This window comes from Myotis myotis, unplaced genomic scaffold, assembly GCF_014108235.1.
Source record: "Myotis myotis isolate mMyoMyo1 unplaced genomic scaffold, mMyoMyo1.p scaffold_m19_p_5, whole genome shotgun sequence".
NCBI classification, from domain to species: domain Eukaryota; kingdom Metazoa; phylum Chordata; class Mammalia; order Chiroptera; family Vespertilionidae; genus Myotis; species Myotis myotis.
Window position 1 is genome coordinate 4,452,587 of NW_023416357.1, and position 24,891 is coordinate 4,477,477.

Consider the following 24,891-nt stretch of genomic DNA (forward strand, 5'->3'; position numbering starts at 1 on the left):
AAATAATTGTTACCTATTTCATTAATCAGGTCCCTCACTGTTAACAAGACAGTAGCACCAAGATTGGGAGTGTTCTCTTTCTCTCCTTCTCCTCCTCTAAATTACTCAGTGCCTACTGTCCAAGGCAACGTAGTCGGCTTCAAAATGCCAAGTTGGTACCCTCACCCATGTCTGAAGTATATATTTCTGTCTCCATTTTGCAAATGGAGACACTGACGTTCAAAGTGGCTGGCTACACAAAGTCAGTGTAAGATGCAGGATTTCCTACGCCCTTAAAATCACGCATTTCCCTGGGCATCACACCGTCTCCCAGAGTAAACAACGTAAAACTGGAGAGCAGGAAAGCTGGAAAAGCTACCTGTGGTTCAGGACATCCTACTTCCAAAAAATGGAAAGGGAGCCGGAAAAGACCCAGCGAAAGACAGGGCAATTTCCAGGGCGAGTAACAGCTTTCAGTAGGAATAGCATTTCATAAACGAGGACCGTGGTTGAGAAGGCAAAACCTAGGAGAGGCTACAGAATCATGAGGAAAATTAGAATCATTCTCAACAATCCTGGAATCCTGTAGCGAGGGAGCCCCTCCTTGCAGCTTGAAAGAGGTCTGTTTAAAACCAAGCAGAATGAAGTGCTACTTCAACCATCAGGAAGCTTAGCTCGAGTGGCGGTGGGTCTACTGGGGTCTACTGTAAGAGGCTCCAGTGAGCTCCCAGAGGCTCAGGACAGCGATTTCTACACAACAATAGCCGGCCAGTGTACATGAATCAAAATTATACCGATGTCCTTTGTCAGGTCGGCAAAAAATATAATATATTTTTGCTGTGCCGCAGAATTCTAGAAATTAGCTTATGTGTGCCATGAGATGAGGAAGGTTGAAAATCGCCGGCTTAGGAAGTTGATGAAGGATAAATTTATCAGGAGAATCAAGAAGGAAAGAAGCCTGGGCTGACGGGGAAGCAGAGTCTCAGTCCTTGAAGATTTCTATCTGCCACACACCTCCCAGACCCCCAACCCCTGCACCCCGATCAGCACCCTGGACCCTGGCAGGGGCAGGACCTGGGAGCAGGGTAGCAAACCTCACATCTCCTTCCTAGTCTCCAGCGATGGCCACCCAGCCTCAGCGTGCATACCTCCGGTGGTGGGGCACTCACCTCCTCACAGGCATCTTGTTCTGTTAGTCAGTTCCCTCCTGCGCTGAACTGAAACCCCTCCACTGTCCCTCCCCTCATCAGCCTGTTCCTGCTCTTTGATTCTAAATCCAGGCCCCTTCCTGCAGGTGGCTACAGCCTCTTTGCGTTGTCGAGTTGATTACACTGATTTGCAACATAACCCTTCCCAGTTCCGCAGTCTACGTGAAATAGAACACGCTGAGTAATAGTTACAAAAAATGAGACATAATCATAGGTCTAGGTCTATTCAAATGCTATTATTGTGAATTTTACTTGAAAATAACAAAGCAGCACTTTGATGTAAGACTTTTGGGAAATAATGTAGGGTTGTGTGAGCTTTGGAGGGAGGTCCTGTGAAGGCTTAGGGGGGGAGATGGTTAACTTCATCTGTGGTAGAACAACCTCCTATTTCCCTTCTCACTTACCTTGCGTGGATAAGTATGACTTCCCTAAGAAAACCCCAGAAACTTTATTGGTTTCTAATTCTGCACCCCTACCTACTCCCCTGTCTGTCACCCTCTCATCCCTTTTTGAAGCTCAGGAGAAAGTTCTCAAACTACAATCTGTTTCCAAATCTCTCTGTGCAAGCCAGGAGCAAGCCACGCTCGAGCTCCATGGGGCCCGTGTTTCTGAAGGTTGTTAGCAGATGGGGCCTAGTGGAGGAATCCTATCAGCACGATTAGGTGTGATGGTCTTCTCTCAGTCCTCTCCTGTCTTTGATGTGTGGGGACAGATGTCCTCCAAACTTCCAGAATGCTCACAGCTCTCCAGAGCTAATGTACTCGGACCAGCAGAGAAGCGTCCGCACCCTCGCACTCTCACACAGCCCAGATGAACAGGTCTGCTCCTCTCATGGGGCCTGCAGGCTGGGCGTCCGCCCCCTCGGTGCTGGATCCTCTCCTAGGCTTCAGCTCACAGCAATTGCAGGGACCCTGCCAAAGGCAGCCCCTTAGTTAAAGAGGATCCCTGTGCTCCAGGCTGCAGCCTGGGGTCCCTGGTCAGCTGTGGTCCCCTCTCCTCTCAAGCCCTCAGGTCTCTAAGGTTAGAAGCTGGCAGGGGGCTGGTAGGATAAAGGTGATTGCTCTGCTTCCCGCCATCCTTTCTTTCTTTTCTCACTTCTCCTTTAATCCCCCTCCTCTGCTTTTTATCTTCCCAATGTTGAGAAAGAGAGTTTAAAGAGGGGGAAACTATCTTTAAAGGCCATCAGGTTATTTCCATTTTTCCAGTCAATGATCAGGTGAGTTACACGGTAAACAGTCATGCAGGGGGAATGTGAAAATGAGAGATGGGGCTCTGGGGAAGACAGACATCTATTGATAAATTTTCAACAAAACCTACACTAAGCACTTGCTAAAGGCCAGATCTTGTGCTAAGCACTCTCTATACACAAGATCTCATTCAACTGTGCCAGCAAATTTATGAGATACACCCTAGTATCATCACCATTGCATAGATGGGGAAACTGAGGCTCAGAGATTAATAATTTTCCTAAAGTCACATAGTAAACGTCAGAGCCTGAGGCCAGTCAAGTCTGTCTGATCCCACTACAGCAACAACGGACATTTATGGACCAGGCTGCATGGGTCAGGTCAGCCCTGCTCTACCTGCCTATGAAGAGAGGCAAAGACGTGACCCGATCCTGGCGTGTACAGAACAGCCGTCTATCTAATGTGGCAATGAACACATGACAGTGTCATTATCAGGCTTAGACTAACTCCCCAGGAAAGATACATCAGTTCCATTATGGACAGTGCCAGAGGTTTGTGGACATGTTGGGCTTTGTGCATCTAGGCTGACTTTGCTGAGTCCTGTTGAAGTCATCCCAGACTTGACAGAAGAAATGCTTCTGCTAAGACACTTTAGAAAGTTTGAGAAGCCAGCCGTACACATGTATCTTCAAGGCCTGATGACAAAGGCAGACAGTTCTTCAGGGGCAGGGGAGCTGCCAGCAGTTCTGAGGAGCTCTTCTGGCACCGCCCTCCCTCCACACACATAGACTGGCTTAGTCTGCTCCGGCTGCCGTAACAAAATGCCACAGACTGAGTGGCTCAAACACCAGACATTTATTTTCTCACAGTTCTGAGGCCAGAAGGTCAAGACCAGGAGGCCAGCAATGCTGGGGTCTAGTGAGAGCCCTCTTCCTGGCTCCCCACTGTGTGCCGACACGGTCTCCCCAGGTGTGCATGTGGAGAGAGAGAGATCACTTTCTTGTCCTCTTGTTGTGAGGCTACCAACCCAACTGGATTAGGACCTCACCCTGATGCCCTTATGTAACCTTAGTTGCCTCCTGAAAGCCCTATGTCCCAATACAGTTGCACTGGGGGTCAGAGCATAAGCACAGGACATTTGGGAAGACACATTCAGTCCATACCACACACACACTCTCTCTCACACACACACACACACTCTCACACACACACACACACACACACACACACACACACACACACACACACACACACACACACAGTTAGAGTGCCTCTCTGGGCGGGAATAACTTCTGGATCCCAGCACTTCCCATTCTGCTGTCATTTCCTGCACTCAAGGGCTGTCCAAATAGGCTTTAAGTCCCTAAAGGGCCAGAAGGGCATCTCCTTTAGCTTTGCACCCAGTGTCCAATACCATGTTTGGCAAACAGTGGCACCCAGTGAATGTTTGATGCGTGGGTGAGGGAAAAGCGAGATGAACTGGAACCAATGTCTGAATCACAATACAAACTGCAACAACTGCCTCCTGTTCCCCAGGAGGTGACTTGTTTCAATTAGAGAATTCTCCACACCGCGAGAGAAATCCAGCCGAAAGGACAGGTGAAGGGAGGACATTTTCCCGCCTGACACAGGGCTGACTTTCCTGCAGCTGGGGAAGTGCGGGTCTCCGTGCCGGGCGCCTGCACTAACCGAGCAGAGGTCCCGAGACCCCTGCAGAAGACAAAGAACTGAGACTGTTTCCTTCCCCACATGCTGAGGCAGCACTCACATCGCTCTTGGCTTCTCAGTGCTGCCTCGCTCAGGAGCGGGGGCAGGGTCATCTGCAAGCAAGCAGGCCATGCCTTGAGGAGGCTGCATGGAGGAGGCTCCAGGGGTACCAGGAGCGAGGAAAGTGAAAGCAGAGCAGGAAGCTCTGAAATGGCCAAGTTTCTGGTACTTGAAGGGGGCTCTGGAGCATCCAGGAGCCTCTGGCATGGGCAATGGGGCCACCTCTTCTTCCTGGAATTCATTCCTTAAGGCTCTGCCTCTGACCCTCCCTCAACGCCCCCTCCCCCCTCCCCGAGGTCTCTCCTGCTGCCTCACACCCAGCCTTTCCCTGGAGAAGCAGGACTGCTGCGGCCTGTGGAGGCTGAGCTCTCACTGCAGACAGTTGGCTTTAGGCACGGCCTGCCTGGTCTTCTGGAGAGATCGGAAGGCACACGGTTTCATGGAGATGGAAGGAAACACGACTCATGCTAGGGAACTCAATTCACGTGCGCTTTGAAACACAGCAAGAACGTTCTGAGTGACACCTACTGCACTGCTGGTTTCCCAACTGAGGCGCAGTATGTCTGTTAGTAAGGAGCTGGTAGATCACATATTTCATTTCACCAACTTGATCCCAGGGCAAAACAGGTCTAAGCTCACTCCCCAGAGTCCCTCGGAAACCAAACATCCTGCCTAATAAATGGTAACTTGGCAAGGCAGCAAGAGTCAGGCTGGACGGCGAGTAGAAAGACGACTTTGCGGGCAGTGCTCAGACAACACCTCACAGGGACCTTGTGAAACCAGCCGCCCATCTCTGAGCAGAAAGCAACGGAGCCACTCCACCCCAATGAGGCTTACTTTCAAAGGAAGTCAGAGAGGCCATATTTACATGTGGTCCTAGTTACACACCGATGGGTATGTTATATACATAGATGTTGGGGTCCAGCCCCAGCAGGTTCAAGGAGTCCCCAAAGGTGTGGACGGAGTCGGCGAAGAAGGAATGACACGGAGGCAGCATTCAGTTGATCAGCATAGTTGGGTTCTCTAGCCAGGTTCTGTCCAGGATCTCCAGCCAAGTTCTGTCTAGGTTCTGTTACATCTGTATTTATACCAGTTGATTTCAATCCTATCAATTTCTGTTCCAAAGGTTAGGGCGTTTCTTATCTCCATTCCAGGGAGTAAAGATTATGTAGCTTAAGGGTGATTGTTCGTAGTTGAAGTGATTAACTACCCGCCTGGCACTTAGTTAAGGGGTTTTATTCCCTCCCTAACTTCAGGGGAAAATCTCTACCTGGGGAAACAACCTTTCTCAGAGAGGTGACCTTGGTTAAAACACATAGTGCCAAGAAGGTGAGCAAACATATTAAGAACAGTATGCCATATACGCCAGGTCCCTTGGAACATATGCTGTGCAGATGTTTCTTCCCTGCAGCGACTGTGTCAAGCAGCAAGGATGGACCGGCTTCCGGCACATAGATACACAAGGGCATGATTTGCAGTTCGTTCCCTCTACCTAGTGCTGACTTTCATACACATATAACTTCCCGCATGCCAATTTATTATAAATATAGTATTTACATTCATGCAGGTTTCAAAACGTTCTGGTTTCCTCCCAGCATCCACTGCCCTCCCTGCCCAGCACGGGGCTAAAAGAGGTGTGTTTCCTTACAATCTCCTCCGTGGGGCTTCTTTGGTGGCTGGCTGGTTTAGTTTGGTTTCTAGGACCCTGCACGGGGAATGGCCTTGCCAGAGTGTCAGCGTTCTGTAGGTGACTGCTTTCAGCTTTGCACTTGCTGTGACCTCAGAGACTTGTCCTTAGCCCCACCCCCCTGCCCTCCCACCCCAAACCCAGACCCAGAGCTCTGAGAAGCCGCATCCTCAGCATTTGGCTCTTTTCCCCTCCCACCCTCACGCCTCCCTCACTGTATTTCTCCTTTTCCTCTTCAGCCTCTGAGAACTTTGCTCATGCGCTTACCCACTCCACTATCTGCGCTTAAAGAAACATTCTGTCAAAGCTCTTTCACGCAGAATGGTGAAGTTTTGCATCCTAGGGTAGGGGTGGGGGTTTCTGCAAGGTCCCTAGTTTTCAATATCTTTTGTGTCACTTTTTAGGGTAAAATCCAGACTCACTGTGCTTACCAAATGCTCTCTTTACTTTTCATCAGGGAGGAAGTGCTACGGAGTCTGTAGCTTCCCCGTGTGTCAGAAGAATCTGCTTTCTGAAATAGTCTGAGACACTGAGCATCTTTTCCCTTCGGCCCTCTGCGACCTCCCGGCCTGACCAGCGCGTCAGGGCAGAGGGACTCGGGGGACATAAAATCCCTGAGGGGCATCGGGCCAGCTGCAATCAGGGGTCACTTTGCTCTTGTGCTAAAAAGAGAGATTCTGTAGTTGTTTTTTTTCTAGTAAAAATCAGAATATATTATTCTTATTACGAACCAATGGCAAAATGTTACCTGTTATTGAACGTAACAGATAACATGGACTTGTCAGTTCTCTGCGCTTCATTTCATTTCTTCTGCCCGGACCGGCCTGCTCTCGGAGGGAAGCCTCTCTCCGCAAGGCTGAGCAGGACCAGCGTCTCACTCGTCCGTGTAACTCACGGCCCTGGGGTTTCTTAGCATGCAGTACACATGCTGATTGAGCACGCGGATTCTCTCACTTCATGTTTATTTGTGGGGGTGCACAGAGCAGTAAACGAAACAGAAACAAACTCATGCTCACATTCTACTAGCGAATCTAATCTGAGTTTTGTCTTTCAGTCACTACACATGGGCCTGACTTGGGGGCGGTAGCAGAGAGGAGAGCTCTAGCGAAGCTGGAAGTGATACACCACCCAAGGGCTCCTTTGGGCTCCCCAGGACCCAGTAATGAGTAAATGCTGAGCTGGTCTTAAATATATGTGAAGACAAAGGCAACACCAAGGGTGACAAGACACTGGGCCCTTCATGGGCCTGGTGACAGGTTCCAAAGGTGCTCTGGACCCCCCTCACACAGGACGGACCCCCTCACACAAGATGGTCCCCCTCACACAGGATGGACCCCCTCACACAGGATGGTCCCCCTCACACAGGACAGGCCCCCTCACACAGGATGGCCCCCCTCACACAGGATGGGCCCCCTCACACAGGAAGGGCCCCCCTCACACAGGATGGGCCCCCTCACACAGGACGGACCCCCTCACACAGGACGGACCCCCTCACACAGGATGGACCCCCTCACACAGGATGGACCCCCTCACACAGGAAGGGCCCCCCTCACACAGGATGGGCCCCCTCACACAGGACGGACCCCCTCACACAGGACGGACCCCCTCACACAGGATGGACCCTCTCACACAGGAAGGGCCCCCCTCACACAGGATGGGCCCCCTCACACAGGACGGACCCCCTCACACAGGATGGACCCCCTCACACAGGATGGTCCCCCTCACACAGGATGGACCCCCTCACACAGGATGGGCCCCCCTCACACAGGACAGACCCCCTCACACAGGATGGACCCCCCCTCACACAGGATGGACCCCCTCACACAGGATGGACCCCCTCACACAGGATGGGCCGCCCTCACACAGGACAGACCCCCTCACACAGGATGGACCCCCCCTCACACTGGATGGACCCCCTCACACAGGATGGACCCCCTCACACAGGATGGGCCGCCCTCACACAGGACAGACCCCCTCACACAGGATGGACCCCCCCCCTCACACAGGATGGACCCCCCCTCACACAGGATGGGCCCCCTCACACAGGACGGACCCCCTCACATAGGATGGACCCCCTCACACAGGATGGGCCCCCCCTCACACAGGATGGAGGATGGACCCCCCTCACACAGGATGGGCCCCCCCTCACACAGGATGGACCCCTCACACAGGATGGGCCCCCCCTCACACAGGATGGACCCCCCTCACACAGGATGGAACCCCCCCTCACACAGGATGGACCCCCTCACACAGGATGGTCCCCCTCACACAGGATGGACCCCCCTCACACAGGATGGACCCCCTCACACAGGATGGGCCCCCTCACACAGGATGGGCCCCCTCACACAGGATGGGCCCGAGTGAGGAGCAGACACTGGGGAAGGACCACGTCAGTCTCGGGCAGCCTCTGGGCGCCTTGCCGCTCGTCCTCACTCAGCAGAGGAGTTACCCGTGGGGGGGAGAGTGGGGATTTCAAATGCTGGAGGTTCAATGACCACAGAGGAGCCACGATCTGGAATGTCCTCGCAGGAGTGTCTCGGGGCAAGAGAAAGTCATTCCCAGGAGAACTGGAGCCCAACTGTGCAGGGCCAGGCCACAGTCCAGGGCACCCGAGGCCACAGACTGAAGGCCAGGGTGTGGTTCTGATGGGAGACCTGAATCCCACAAAAATACTGGACTCATCCTTTCCCAGCTTTCCTTGCGGGTCCCTTTCATTCATTCAAGGGACATACCATCCACGACAGGCTCACATTAACTTAGATTCGTTCTTCTTTCCCAACCTCTGCACTTTTCCCGGCATCTTTACCACCTCCAACTCCCAAACCCCAAAGCGAACATGTGTCAAAATTGGGCAAATTTTGCTTCTTAAAGGAAACACTATTCTGGAGTAAGGTGCTCTCCTGCCTCTAAGGGACAAGGGGTCCCACAAAATAACAAGGCATCCCCACGTCAGATCTGAAACTTCTTAGAAGTTCATTAGAGAAAGTGAAATTGGCAATTTTTTTCTTTTATCCACTTTATTCTATTTTCTATATTACTATTATAGCTAGAAAAAGGAACTTTAAAAATATGGTGAAGACCCTGACTTTGATGAATTTTATAATTTGATAGCAGCATTTTTCTGCATTTCTTCTCTAATTCTCGCATTGATGTTTGTCCTTTTAACCAAGGCACCAAAGGCTATTTTCCCCAATCGTGTTTAATGCTCCCCTAGCAACAGCCTAATAATATAATTTCCTACATATTTATTGAGAAATAGAAATCTGCCTGATTTGGCCATTCATTACCCGGTTCTCCCAAAGTAGAGAAATAAACCTGGAGGGGCAATGCAAAATCCAGGAGAAAAAAGGAATTACTCCAAGTAATAATCCAGCCATTCTTCTGTGAAGGCATGAGGTTGGTAAAGAGCTTTGAAAAGATGAGCCAGCACTTCCATTAAGAAATTAGACATACGTGAGGTCTCAAGGGAGACACCGAACTTAGCCAGATAAACACATTCCCCGGGGCAATGGAGAGAAAGAACACCATGGCCACAGGAGCACAGGCCAGCACGTGGCCGCCAGCACGCATGGCATCGAGCTCTTGGAATGTGCCAAGTCAAAACGGAAATGTGCTGTCAACTACACCTGGACGTCAATAGCCGGTGTCAAAAATAAAAGTAACCGACCACATGAACAATGTACATGGATTACATATGGCAATGATAAGATCCTGGGGATCTTGGGCTCAGTGAATTATTAAAATCAATCTCACCTGTTTCATTTTATTTTTCTCTGGGCTGCTAGGAAACTGTGACTTGCATTTGTGGCTCACATCATACTTGTATTGCATAGAATGTAGGTGGAGCTTAAGGCACCTTATGTCAATCCAGGGTCTCCTGTGTATTCGCTGTCTTGTCTGAATTCTGACGCACAGAATTGCTCTGAGAAAGCAGTGAATCAGGATGTGGGATAAGCATCAAGCAAGATACTAGTGCCTGCCACATCCCGGAGTCACAATAAGTGTTATTTTGTTTTCCTCAATCACATTTCGTAACTAAGGATATCACTGCACCAGTAAGTCCTCCAGTGCCCTTTCGGTCCCTAAAGAGACTGGATCAGGGATCCCTTTCTTGAGGACTAAAGTATGCGCATTAAGGCACTGGTATTTCAGGAAGTGGCGTTATCAGAGTAAGACTTTTCTAAATAAACTAACAGTGTAGTTAGCCAGAGATTCCATGTTGCAAAACATTCCAGCGAAATGAGGTTTGACAATAACATAAATTAAACGTCTTTCCCTGGGCTTCTCCTGATGGACCCTAACAGCATGCAGCCCGCGGGTCCCGCTGTGACTTCCTCCCCCCTGTCCCGGGGCCACACTCCATCCATCCTGCTGACAAGCCCACCCTGGTGTAACCTTCATGCCTCTGCTCCCTCTGTACTTTGAGGCTGTTTCCTCAGCAGCTCTTTGTGGCTTAGCATTGTCAGCCTGACATACGGCCCCTGTAGGTCTGCTTGCTTTCTGGACTCTACATTTGAGAGTCTAGAATGGATTCTGCTCTGTAATCCTCCATCTAACTCCTTGTTTGTTGGCCCAAGAAGGCAGCTTGCTCATCAGACATCTATACCACACGTAACTCCTCCATGAGATGGCACTTTAGGCCTGCCGGGTTTTATTCTCAAAAATAGGGTAGTGAACTCAATATACTTAAACTGTGATGTTTAATTAGGCATCAGGTTTTGTGCAAGTATTCACAACCTGCCAGGCCTGTGCTGGTCTCTCTGGGGGAAAGATAAAGTGCAAGCAAAGGGTTGATCGTGTAGCCTTTACAGAACTCAGAAAGGGCTGGATAATTCCAAACGGCCCGATCCCACACTATTTCCATTTACCTAGTGATTAGGGGACATCAACTCTCCTCTGTAATGATGTTACCCTTTGCTTATCCAAATGAGTTTGTGTTTCTGAACCAACACAAACAGGGAGGGTGGGAGGAATCCAGAGAGGCCGAAAAAGGGCTGCAGATAGAGGCTGGGGCGAGATTCTCATTTCACTGCCAAGACTCCATAAAGTGGACATTTCCCATGTCCATAACTGAGCGGTGGGTGACTCACCGTGGTTCCCAGCATAGGGGCATGTAAGTTGAATGGTGCCACCAGAGAAGCTGAAAGAATTTAAAGGGAATGAGTGGAACTGGTTCTTGCCAATAGGAGCATGTCCAAGCTCACACAGTAGCAGCAAAAGCAAAACCTAAACCTAAACCTCCCAATTCTAAGTCCATAGATCAGTGACTCCTCTGGCCCAGGCAGCCCTTCCAAGCCCGTGTGTTTCCTTCTGCTTGAGTGGATTTACCACCAAGAAGAGCGACTTACGAGGAATGGAAGTGGGGAAGGGAAAGAAGTGGGTGTGGAAGTCAAAGACATGTGCCTAAATACAGACAACCAATGAACTCCATCCACATCCATGACGGACCATACAGACCTGTGCTCGCTTCTTCCTTTTGAGTTACCCGTTGAGATTCAAAAGGGAACAGCATGGACAGCTACCCACCATCCCAGCACAGCCCCTGGGAGGCCTGAGTCAGTAAGAAGTTCTCCAAATCTGAACATCTAGAATTACTGAGACACTCTCCTCACATTCGATATGTTCAAACACCTAAAATTTAGATTAAGATGCCCACCCAGGCCAGGGCACAGGTGCTTTGAGTAGGAGCAAACCCATAGCCCTGACCTTCCAAACAACCACACTCAGAGCCGGCAGTCAGGACAATGACCCAGGTCCTTTGCCAACTGAACACTTAACCGTGGATATACAATGCCAAGATATAAACCACACGACCACCAGCACAGTGCCGTTCCCATAGTCTGCCTTCAGCCGCTTGAAATGAAAATGGAAACCCCCCCCTCCCCCGCCACATCCCGCAAACCCAGCCACAGAACCCAAGCTTCCCTGTCATTTTCCTTTTTCAGGTTTCCTGTTAATGTCAACGTAATGGAGAGTGACAACCACCAACAGCAACCTTTAAAGGATTTTGTAGTGCAGACACTGGGTCAAATGGATTTTCTGGGTATTCACCGAAGGCTAAAAACAGATTTAAATCTCCCATCACCCATCCCACAGAAGAAAGGTTACTAACACGACGCTAAATGACTATTCACAGAACCTTAACAAGCACAAAGTTCAGCCTGATTCATCCCTGGGACATCATTCTCTCGTAGACACTCTTTTACAAGAGAAAAGAATTGACCAACTGATGAAGGCATTGATAGCACTAGTTTATATAAAGCAACATCTAGGGGATTTAAGAAAAAGAGTTCTGAAGGCTCGAGCAACTTGCTAAATCACTGGCCAGATCAACTTTCTGCTTCTGCACTCAGGTCTGCACTCCAACGTCATCATAAAGGAAGCTGGAGAATCTCATGTAGAAAATGATCCTGAATCCAGTTTCCGCCACTGGAGCATGGAGTCAAAGAGATGAGGCCGTAGGTTGGACCCCATCACAACCATTCCAGAGGCTCACCAGGCCTCCCTTTTCTAATCCCAATGACCAAGTTTCCCCTCACTCCCTCTCTTGAAAACAAACATTACCAAGCATCTACTATGAGCTAGTCACTGTGCTAGATGATGAGGAAACAACTTGAATCTATTTGTAAAGACTCACCACAAACAAGTGAGACAACCAAACAGATAAAAAATCAGAGGTTCTGCCCAGCCAGCATGGCTCAGTGGTTGAGCGTTGACCTATGAACCAAGAGGTCACCGTTCCATTCCCGGTCAGGGCACAGGCCCAGGTTGTGGGCTCAGTCTCCTGTGTGGGGTATGCAGGAGGCAGCCATTCAATGACTCTCTCTCATCATTGATGTTTCTACCTCTCTCTCCCTCTCCCTTCTTCTCTGAAATCAATAAAAATATTTTTTCTTAAAAAAAACAGGGGTTGTAATATTCACTGTGAATAACACAAAGGGGCCGCAGAGACAAGCAGAAGTGTAGGGGAGAATGTTTTTAGTAGGGTAATCAGGAGAAACGACTTCGAGGGAGCGACATGTACGCTGAGACTTAGGTGATGAGAAACATATGTGCAGACACACAGGGAGAATGTTCCAGCCAGTGAGAAGAGCAAGTATGAAATCCTTACAACAGGAACAAGCTTAGGGTACCAGGAACTATCAGAGCGATGGGTTGGGCCATGATGAATGTGGGGCAAGTGGCAGGGGCAGATGAACAGATAGGCAGGGCCAGATGACACATGGCCTTGAGAGATGGCAACGAAGGAAGCACATTAGGGATGACATAATCACCTCTGCCTCTTCTCCCTTGCACCGAAGATCCCAATAAAGCTGTTCACGCCCACCATTTTCAAATACCATGTTCTTCCCCTAAGCCAGCCTTATCCCAGCTCAAGACCCAGACAATGTCCTCACACCCGAACCATGGCCTGGTGAGTGACTCACTGACCCTGCACAGTTTATCCCCAGAACCCTGAACCTTCTCCCGCTTCCAAACCCCCTCCACCCTCCCCATAGAAATGCACAGGGAACTTGCCAAGGCACTTTGTTACTGATTCCCTGCAGGACAACCACCTTGGGTAACCTGGCCCCGTTGCTAGATACCATTCAATTTTTACAGCTGACTGACTGTTTCTGCTTCCTTTTCCATGATTATTTTGAAACACATAGGAAATACTTTGGATCCACAAGTGGCTCAGGAAGTTCTAAATTAAAGCTCTTGCTGAGCTGCAGCTGGCCTGCCGGGCTCCAGACCTGGGTCCGTGCTGCACAAACAGACGCCTGGGCCTTCCAGACACCCTGCCGCTCCAGCGCCCTCTGGAGGCCGGGACTGTGTCAACAGATACACAGCCATGCCCTCCCACAGAGGCAACATGCGAGATGAACGCCGTTCAGTGAATGTCATCATTGCCTCCCGCGCAGCTCTTCCGTCTCCTCTCTGAAAATGCCCACACCGTTAGAACTGCAGGGTCTTTTCCGATGCGGGATCTTTTCCAATTACTACTCAACACAGACAGCACAATGGACCCTGCGGATGGAGTGACCCTGACCGTGAGCAGCACAGAGGTCAGTATCTTCACCTCAGTTTTGGGCACAGAATGATGTCCACCTGCAGAGGTCTAAAGCTGAATCAGCACTACTGCTTAGCTGCTCCTCAGTGAATCTGGATCATTTACGTGACATCTCCCTGCCTTCGTTTCCTCATCTTTAATTGGAAACATAGCGAAGTATATCTTGTGGAGTTATTATAAAACATTAAATGAGTGGATGCATAAAACACCTACAACAGTAGTTGGCCACAGCTACTTGACTGACACTGTAAAAATGAATGAATGTAATCTATTACTATTAACAATTGATCTGCTAAATAGAAACTGGCTGGAAAACCTAAAATGCTCACTGTCAGTGACCAGCAAGGATAGCCTCAGGGCTTTGGGTGATGACAGCAGGTCTCAACATGACCCCCAAATGCACCGACTCCCCCAGAAAGGGAAGAAGTGTCCACGTGCTTTGCAAAGGCAAGCTTCCAACGCGTAAGGACAAGATCTTGGGGATGAAAAGACACTTGTGTCGAGGAGGGAAAGCACCTTATGAAAAGACAGTCACAAATTCCTCACCTTTGCAGTGGACTGGCCTCTTGCAGGGGTGGATGAGCTTGCAGTGCCACGCCCCGTGGAACCAGTTGTGCATGAGTGAAAAAGTTACAGTGGGTTTCAGTGGTGCCAGGGGTGGGGAAAAGAGTCAGTGAGGTTGACAATGTAAAGAATGAAGTCAAGGCCATTTCCAAGACCATGGAAGTAGGCAAGAAACTACTTCCATGATTATTCATGTAATAAACTGTCAAAGATGAACCAGTTTGGCCTCTCAATTCAAACCTCACCCCCCTTGAGCCTCCTGAGTCTCTCTTGCACAAAGAGATGGATCCAGATGAGATAAGCTGATGCAATGTCCGCCCGGTGCTGGACTCTGGGACTTGGCTCACTCAACCCCACATCTGGTCTCAGGATCGCCATGCTGCCTGTGGACTACTGGCTGGGTCAACAGCAATTCAGGTCATGGCAGCACAGGGGACCTGGCTAGACCCCATATAGCTTGGCCTCATTTTAAAATACATGTGGGAGTTGGGAGGAATTCACGTCTCAATTTTAAACAAATCCTACCCAGATACCCCACATTCCACACTCGTCTTGTAATTGCGAAGGCCTGCAAGCTGGGGTCTTCAGGCTCTGAAGTGATGTTTCTGACTGACACTGGGAGATGCTTCCCACTCAGGTCTTAGAGTTTGATGCACAGCGTGAAACACAACAACAAAGGGGACAATCAGTATTGTCAAAAGGGCCAATCAGGGAGCCATGCTGGCCCCCTCCGTGCAACCTGCTTTCTCAGGAATTATTGTGTGTGATGCCCCAGTCAGCAGCTGCTGGGCATGCTGGGAGCTCACTGCTGGGGAAATCAAGCTCCAGGGAAGCAAAAACAGAACCCAGGGAACAGAAACCACTGATATACAAAACAGTGTCCTCATTAGTCCTCACAGGAGCTTCTGAAAACATAGACTAAGGCTATACCTTTTTCTTGTTTATTCTAAAGCACTTTTGATCCTCAAAACTATAAGAGGCATCGCAAATGGGAATTTGGGAATGGACCCAACATGGGCGTTTGATTTATGTATGGAGCCCGCTTTATTTCACAAAGGGGAGAATGTGGCCCCCAATGTAGACACTGTGTCCAGATAGCTCACATTAGGAGACAACAAGAAAAATTAGGGGAAGAAGCTAAAATGAGTGAAAAACAGCGAGACCAATTTAAAAATGGGTTACTATCTTCTTGTCTGGTCCATAAACTTGGCTCCGTTCTAGCCATTACTGAGGGAAAATGTGATTTGTGGTTCAAGCCAGACTGTTTCCATGACAAAAAGCCCCTTGGGTCAATAGAAGCAAAGCTATTTCTGAGACCTAAACAATAAAAATGTTAGGGCCCAGTTATTCTGGTTATTATCACTCAGGATAAGAGTCTCAAAGATCTAGTCTGACAAGGAATCCCCTTCCAGCGTGAGAGTCAGCCCACATGTCGGATACTTGTCCTCCAGGTGGGGACCAGAAGCATGGGTGTGAGCTTCGGTTGTGATACCACTTCTGTGTATCTGAATGTCAATGAAGTAATGGCCCGGGGCTGTTTAGTAATTACCCATTCTCAGAGTTGATTGACTTGCAAGGGTTCTTGTTTGTTTTTTACTCCAGGCAGGAGTTGGTTGGTTGGTTGGATGGTTGGTAGGTTTACAGACGCACATATCTGTGTCTGCACATGTGCTTGACTCAGCTGTAGACCTGCAGCTGGAGCTCTACTACATGCGTGTAAATGAGGTGTGCGTGGCTGCAGCAGGTCATGTTATCTGGGTTCAAGGACTCTGCTGGTCTGTTATGGTGCTTCTGTGGAACAGATGGCTCTTAAAGATCCCTGTTTGCGATGCCTCTTATAGTTTTGAGGATCAAAAGTGCTTTAGAATAAACAAGAAAAAGGTGTTTAAGTCTATTTTCAAAAGCTCTTGTGAGAACTAATGAGGATGTTGTTTTGTACACTGGTGGTTTCTGTGCACTGGGTTCAGTTTTCAATATGAAAGAAATATTGGATACTTTAGTTAAAAGGTTGTAAATAAGGTGAGTGGTTGAGACTACCCTGACAGTAACATTGTCATATATATATATGCACAAGATAATGAGATATGCTTTTGTTTATTAATGATAAATTAATGATAAAAAATGATAAATTAGTCTTGAAGTGTTCAGTCCGCTCTTAATAAGAGGTGGTAAACATTATCCGTTATCTTCTGTGTAATTGGTCCAGATAACAGACATGGCTACCCACCAGGAAAATCCTGTGCTTTGTGCTGACTTCGTAAATCCTTGATTTTTAGAAAACAAAGAAGGAAGTGCTGAAGAGCTGGGGCTCCTTACAATGATGTTATTGACATATTGCTGTTCAGATACTGGGTTATTGTTCTGGTTAACAGGTAGCAAAGCAAAGCTATTCGGTGTTGTTGGGCACTTTAGCTTCTGTTTGGGAAAAAGAAAAGGTATCTGGTCTCTTTGGATAGCTCTTTGTGCTGTTACTTTTCCAAGATAAGACCCTGAATTCAGAAAAAAAATAGTATTGCCAAAGTAATTTTAAGCATCACATCATCACATTGCAAAACTGACTGTATGGCACAAATGCCAACCACTGGCTTCTTCATCTCGCCGCCCAGGCCGACGCCCGAGCATGTGCAGGAGGATGCTAACAGGGTGAGGCCTGGTGAGCATGCTCCGTGTTTCTCAGCTCGGTCCATACCGTTGTGAGAGCTGCCCTGTTACAGGAAGGGCCCAATCGTGAAAAGAAGCTCACATTCTTTTGCACAAGCAGGACGCTTCTAGGGTTATCTAGCTGTGACATAATAAGGAGCATATATTTGGTCTCTGCCTCTGGTTGCTAACACAGAGCTCCTAAAACTCTTGGAATTTCCTGAGTGAAGGAGGTTATGGAAGCATCTCACACAGATGTTTGGAATGTCCTGGCTGATATTTTTTTCTAATATCTTATTTTCTAATGAGGCGACTGTTGGTGGGCTCCTGGAGAGCATCAGGATGAGGGCTCCTTGCCAAGGACTAGGCCTCGATTAGAAACTTGGAACGTTCACCCCACCCCTCATCCTCCTGGGAGGGGAGGCTTGTGTCAATAATCAACTGTGCCTAAGTGAGGAAGCCTCCATTAGAACCCCTCAGCTGCGGGTTTGGAAAGCTTGTAGGCTGGTGAATGTATGCACACCCCACAGTGGCACACCCCAGGCTCATGGGGACAGCTGCTCCCGCACTCGGGACCCTTCCAGACCTCACCCTATGGACATCGTCATGTAGCTGTTCATCTGCATCCTTGCTCACATCCTTCATAATACACTGATTAGTGTCAGTAAACGTCTCCTTGAGTTTTGCGAGCCATTCTGACAAATTATTGAACCTGTGGGATTGGGAGATGTAAGAACTCCCCACATTGTAGGCAAATCAGATGCAAGCGTGGGTACCCTGGGACCCATGACTTGTGACTGGCATCTGAAGTGGAGGCAGTCCCATGGGGCTGAACCCTGAGACCTGTGGAGTCTGATGCTAACTCTGGGCAGTTAGTGTCAGAATAGAATTAGATTTTAGGACACCCAATTGGTGTCCCGAGAGTTGGAAGATCGGTTGGTGTAAGAAAAACCCCACACATTTGGTGTCAGAAGTGTAGTGGAAGAGAAAAGGCCTTCCTTTATTAGTGTGATAGTATAAATGTTATGATTATGCTATTAGTATAATTATGATGATGTTACTAGTGACAGCATATTAGTTAACAGCATTTATTAATGTTAGTTATTCCTGTTACTAGTAGAAATATAGGCTGTCTCTACGTGTGTACATGGACTTTGAACAATTCTAAAGGCAAGGCTTATTAACAGACATTTCATTTTCAAAGCTGAGCCAGCAGCTGTCAAAGCATGTAGACATTTGGGGGGAACACCCTGTATGTGTCAGAGATCACACACTTTACGGGATGCATGGCAAGGCCCGGGAGATCGTTAATGCCTTCAGCATCCATCATACCTTCTTCCCTCCGGAGAAACCACAATAACACCTGATACCGTGCTTCTGAACTTATTACATGTCCCAGAGAGGCTTACTCCCTTCCCTGGTTTCATTGCTGGTCACCACGTCCCCTCAGGCTGCCACCCACAGAGGCATGCTGGTCCTCTCGGGCGTCTCCCAAGGCTCTGCTAGCAGCCGAGCGAGAACTGGGGCTCCCTGGAGGCCTGTCTCAGGGGCCCAGAGGAAGGAGCTGCGCCCGGTACTCCTAGTTATTATGCTGCGGGCTGGACTGCTGTGTGCCGGCGGGGCGTGGGCAGTGGGCAGCCTGAACCAGGGCACTGAGGGGGCCCCTTGTAGCCCAGAAGCAGGGAATGTCATAAAGCAGGCGGCTCACTAAGATCCAACAGGGCGAGCATGCATTGTGCACGGCAATCAATGGTGTTTCTTTAAAAACATATAGACTGTGGGAATATTTTCTAAAATGTTCTATTTTTAGATAGGCATCTAAAAAACCCCTTTGTTGTTCTTGTTCATGTGTCTCTAGCCCTTGATTTGGCAAAGCATGCCACTGTAAACTGAAATGGCCCATGTATAGGGTAGTGGCAGCTGGGGCTCATTGCTCAGAATTCCAAGATTTCTGCGGAGACTCCTTCCTCTGTGTGGCAAGGGAGTTATTTGCGTAGATTGGCTAAACAATCTGTCCTCTTTTTTTCCTGCAATATACCAGTAATTGAAGAAATTGATTACTAAACTTAGGCCATAGCAGGAGTGTCAGAACTGAGTTATATTCCATTTGATCCAGTCTGGCAAGCCCGCTGCAAAGCAATGAAGGCTGGTGACATATGTGGGCCTAATGTCTACAAAACCACCCTGGGAACTGGTTGCATCAATTCTGTAGCCTGCAGGTTCCAGACTTCCAGGCAGTAAGGAGGGTCGCTTCCTGGTACTCTCGACACTAGCAATTGGGGCGACCGGAGAAGAGAAGAACCCACACACAGTTTCAGGCATTGAGTGTGAAACCTGGATGGAGGTGAATTTCTTAACTTTGTCTCTCTAGTTTTGGAATAAATGAGCATGTGAGAACGGTTAGAACAAGCATTTGGGGAAGTCATCTTAAGAATAACAGAGGTTTTGAGATGAAATCCTAGGTCCTCTCCAGACCAAACCAAATTCTCTGGCTCCCGTGGTTGGCCAGCTTCTCCTGGGGGTGGACTGACAGGCTGTGCAAGAAAGTGGTATGTGGTCTGTGTCACATATGTCGCTCCTCCATAAACAAAATAGGCAACAACCATAAAACATAATGACACCAGCCCTTTTTTTGTGTGATCAAAACTAATCTTCGGAGACTGTTTATGACCATACAAAGGACTCCTAAGAAAAATTATCCAACATTCAGAAGAAAAGCAGAAAGATAACTGACTGGGTGATCTGCTATGGTGCTGGGAGTCATCTGACAAGCCCACCCAAGGTTCATTGGACTCTCCAGGCTCCAGATGTAACCTCGTTCAACTTAACTATTTACCATTGATAAGGGCCCAGGCATTTTACAGACCTAAACAGATAGCTGTCCATCTGTAGAAAATGCATAAACCACAAATGCTTTTCGTCCAGTAGACAAGATAACGACAAAGATTCGTTGTATTGCTTTGTAGGAAATTTGCCAGTCGTGTGTCTGTCTCAGCGATCTCACTGCAGTTTCTTCTTTATTGCAGGCTCACGCGCTAGTTTCTCATGTCCTCCTCAGACTCCACATTGGCACCCTGCCGTCCCCTCATTACTGCGGGCATTAAAGCCTGGCGCACGCTTACCCTAAGTTTAATCAGAACTGTGCTTTTCTGATTCATTAAAAATTGTATTTTGCTATGAACAAAGGAACACAGTCAGCCACTAACAAAATAAATATAAATAACTCGAGTATTTTCTTGTAATAACAAATCATCATGACGAGGATCAATCTCTAAACTCAAAGCATCCCTTCAAAATTCCACTGAAAATCTCCTCCGCGGCCCAAGCTCAAGGGCTTCAGAGTCTTCCTCATTTTCACTTCCGTCCTGGCTCTACAACATGAAACTGGCCTGGTAGGACTACACCCTACTCAGAGGGCTGGGGGAGGCATGGAGCTTGCCGAGAACCCTTATTTTATTGGTTTGGGGAGGGAACAATCTAAGGAGATGCATGCAATGGCCATTTTGGTACCACCATAGAGTTAAAGAAACTCTATGGATTTAAAGGCTGGAAAGTCAAATGTAAATAGAGATTAAGAAAGAAATTGCATTTTTTTTGTTATTGTTGTTAATCACACTGGAGGATAATTTTTTTAGAGAGAGTGGAATGGAGGGAGAAAGGAAGAAGGGAGGGAGGGAGGGAGGGAGAGAGAGAGAGAGAGAGAGAGAGAGAGAGAGAGAGAGACACCGACGTGAGAGAGACACATAGATTGGTAGCCCCCTGAACTTGCCCCGACAGGGACTGGGCATCAAGCCTGCAACCCAGGTACATGCCCTTGACCGGGAATGGAACCCTCGACCCTTTGGTGCCCAGGCTGATGCTGTAACACCTGGGCCACACCGGCCAGGGCAGAAATTGCATATTGTTTGGTGGTTTTTTGTGCATGTCACAGGAGAGACGTGCTGTTGGTTGTCCCATGTCCTGGCATCACAGGGCCTTGCAGTGCTTAGGTTTCCTGGCTGAAGTGCCAGATGGGCCATGAGAAGGGAGAAAGAGGTGCCCATTTTATGCTAGCCACTGCATCCTTCAATAGGCGAAAACCTGAGGCTTGTGTTTTTAAGGGGATAAGACAAAAACTGCATCCCTTCCTTGTCACTTTCTTTTAGCACCATTTTGCCTATGTTTTGCAACAGGAAAGCTCAGTCCTTTCAAGTCAACTGCCTCTCTCTGCATCCAAAGTTCAGCTAGTCTGATGAAAGGAACTCAGAGCAGACTTTACATCTTCTTGTTCAATGGAATAGGTAAATGCATTTTTTAAAAAAGGAGCAATGAACTAATTAAAAATAGCCCCGTGCGAGACCCTATTAGAAGTGCTTTGCATATATTAAGTCATTTAATCTACGCAATAATTCCATGAGACAAAGACAACTATTACCCGCATTTTATAGATGAGAAAAGGCCCTAACTAGAGGTCGCATGGACAGTAGGTGGCACAGCAAGGATTTAAACACAGTCAATTTGGTTCCTAATCTGCATTTTCTCTCAGATATACTCTCCCCTTCTCCCACTCATCAAGCATCCAGTACCAAGTAAAAACCCTTGGTCACTGAATAAATCTTGATAACTTTACAATTATAGCCATTCTTCAACTTACCCAATTTGTCTATTTCATAAGTTATTGTGAAATTAAAATGGTACCTAAGCCAAAATCCACAAATAAGAGTTTGATAATTCTTCTAATCCACTTGAGTTTTAACTCTTAGGTAGGAAGGTAGATGGGTTGGGTGGGTGGATGAAGTAGGTAGATAAATATGTAAGCTGTAAAAACGTGCAAAATATGAGCTACAGAGAAGAAAAAGATAGATGCTAAGGAGATGCAAAGTGGAGTTGTGAAAGGCAGGCTCTACACAGAAGCCAAGGAGAATATGTTTCTGTGACAGGTTTTAAGAGGTGATGAGGCAAACAGACACTTGCCCACGCTGGACTGAGTGAAAAGGAATGCAACCTTTTTGGACCACAATTTGGCAATATCTCTAAAAATTTTTTCTCTTTGACCTAGCAATTTCATTCCTAGAAATTTAACTACAAAATAGTTGCATATGTAACTAACTTGCTGTTCTGACCTGGGAGTGATGAGATAGATGGTCAGGTGGCCCAGGTGTCCAATGAGTACCCATTAAGTACACTGGGTTCACGGTGCTATCAACTTCTAGGAGTCTTACAGGAGTTCGCCATGCAAAGCGGCATTTAAAATCCCTCCTGGCTGAACAGCTACCCAGAGGGCAAACCTTCCTCAACTCCTAGCCACTGGCTTGTCATCTTTACTTGCTGGAACTCAATTTATGAGTAAAAGGCAGCATGGAAAGCAACCATTTTACTAGTTTTCTTCAAAGTGAAGAAGTTACCATAGTTGATGCATGCTATTTTTAAAAAAGTATTTTGCTCAAAACCCAATGAAACAAAAAATTGCTAAACAACTATTAAAAGATGGAAGCCAAAGAGAAATATTTGGGTAGTGGGAAAGGAAGGAGGAGTCAAAGCACTAATTTATATCTAATACCTAATTTAAACATTTACCTGCTACTTATTGGTTGATATGGATGTTGACCCTATCCATCGGTGCTCACATGGCAAAGCCAGAATCTTTAATACAGGGGGTGGTTGATTTGATGTTGAGTGGTGGGCACATAGTACAATATACACGTCATGCATCATAGAAATGTATACTTGAAATCTATATGATTCTTTTAACCAGTGTCACCCAAATAAATTTAACAAAAATTTTAAAAATCTATATTACAAATGTTTGCCAAACATTCCACAAGAGAATATGCTGCTTGTAAAAACATCCCAGCATACACAATGGAAGCCATCCAGAGACTTCTAAAACCGTGAACTGGACAATGGGATTAAGATGAATTCTTTGGTGAGAATGAAAGCGATTTCTGGCATCAACATATTAAGCTTCTTAAATAGGCTCTTAATAGCTCACTCCCCCCTGAATCCACCCCCCCCCCAAAAAAATGATTGCCAATTCCAAAAAGTGGCTTTATCTTCAACGCCAGTAAATATATTTCCAGATTCAGGAATAGCCATTCCAAGTCCTTCCACCCTTGTAGGTCATGGAGAATCGGTCCTTCGATGGCAGCCATCAACAACAAATGCTCAACTGGGTTCTCAGCGCTCAAAGGAAATCAGAACCAAGAATGTGATCTGTGTTTATATACCACCAGGGACTTGGTGGCTCAGGGACAAGTCTCACCAGTCAGAGAGCAGCTGAGGTGAGCAGCAACGATATCAGCTCTGCTTTGACAAGAATGCTGAGCTGCCTATTTGAAGTGTGTCTCCAGTGATATGTGCTAATTCCACGTGCATCTGTCACCCTTGCCCTAGGCTCCAGGGAGACAAAAGTTGAATGGAGAGCAGAGGGAACGCCCACACACTAAAATCGGCACCCCTGAGATAGCCCGATAGGGTTCTGCAGAAACACTGGTTTTCAAACGCCCCCAAGCTGATCTCTAAAATCCCACCAGCTTTCATATTCTGCTTTAAATTCCTCCCAGTGCAGAACTAAACACAGTTTCTCTTTATCTGATCAGAGAAGATCAAACATTAAGAGAAGGCATTTGACAGGAAGCCAGCCCTTCCTTCCCTGCCTTGTCATCGCATCCAGCCCTGAAGAGTGAGAGTTTGCACTACCCAGAACCGCCCACTTACAGAAGCAAACTCTGTTGCCTTCTCAGAGCTCAGAGCCTCTGAAATCCCTAAAGCTCAGTGTGTCTACGCTTGCCACGCACAGGGGATGGCGGGAGGGGGCTGAGAGGAAGCATCTGAGAGCACCTCTCATGGACCAGAAAGCAGCACCCGGAGTCCTGCAGGGTTCAGAGGCCCCAGAGAAAGAGACGCAGGAACTGCAGCCGCGAATGACCTTGCCAGAGGTCAGTGAGGAAGCCTGCATGCGGTGAAGTTTGAATCCAGGCCAGAACTCAGCCTGAAGCCACCTCAGGAATATCCCATCTCAAAGGAGACGCCAAGGGCTAGAGCATCTGCATTCACTGGGAACTTACTAGAAATGAAATTCCTGGGCTCCCCTCAAAACCCATTGAACCAGAAACTCCTCATTTGTGTTTTCACAAGCACTCCAAGGGATTCTAATGCCCACTCAAGTTAAAGAACCACCACTCTCTTAGAAAATGCAGCCATAATTATTTTATTTTATAGCAAGGAAACAGAACAGAGGCTGAGCCACTTGCCCCAGACCACAGGGCTCACTGGTGCCAGGGCCAGGCCGAGAACAAGGTCTTCTGTGTCCTGCTCTAGGCCGCCTTCCACTACACGGCCTGAGCAACAGCCACCAAACAGACCCTGTGTACAGTCATCACCAGAAATGCTCTATAACAGTGGTTCTCAACCTTCCTAATGCCCCGGCCCTTTAATACAGTTCCTCATGTTGTGGTGACCCCCAACCACAAAATCATTTTCGTTGCTACTTCATATCTGTAATTTTGCTACTGTTATGAAATCATAATGTAAATATCTGATATGCAGGATGTATTTAGGCGACCCCTGTGAAAGGGTCGTTCGACCCCCACAGGGGTCGCAACCCATAGGTTGAGAACCGCTGCTCTATAAGCAAGAGGCTTAAGGCGGCAGTCTGGTCGGAGGGGGATTGACCCCCTAGACTTGGTGAACACACCGATTTCCCTCCCACTGGAGGCTCACTTGAGGATGCCTGGGCTGAGGGCTCCAGATGTGGGCGTCTAAAGAGATTCAGCAGCTGAGCTCCAGTCAGCCACCTAGACACCATCTTTGTCTGTAGCACCTTCC

General features: G+C 47.9%; 1 protein-coding gene across 1 annotated transcript in view; it reads right to left on the minus strand.

The window, feature by feature from the left end:
* The window catches only part of ADAMTS12 (ADAM metallopeptidase with thrombospondin type 1 motif 12), a 187,325-nt gene that overhangs the window by 86,999 nt on the left and 75,435 nt on the right, over positions 1–24,891 (minus strand). The window lies entirely within an intron of this gene.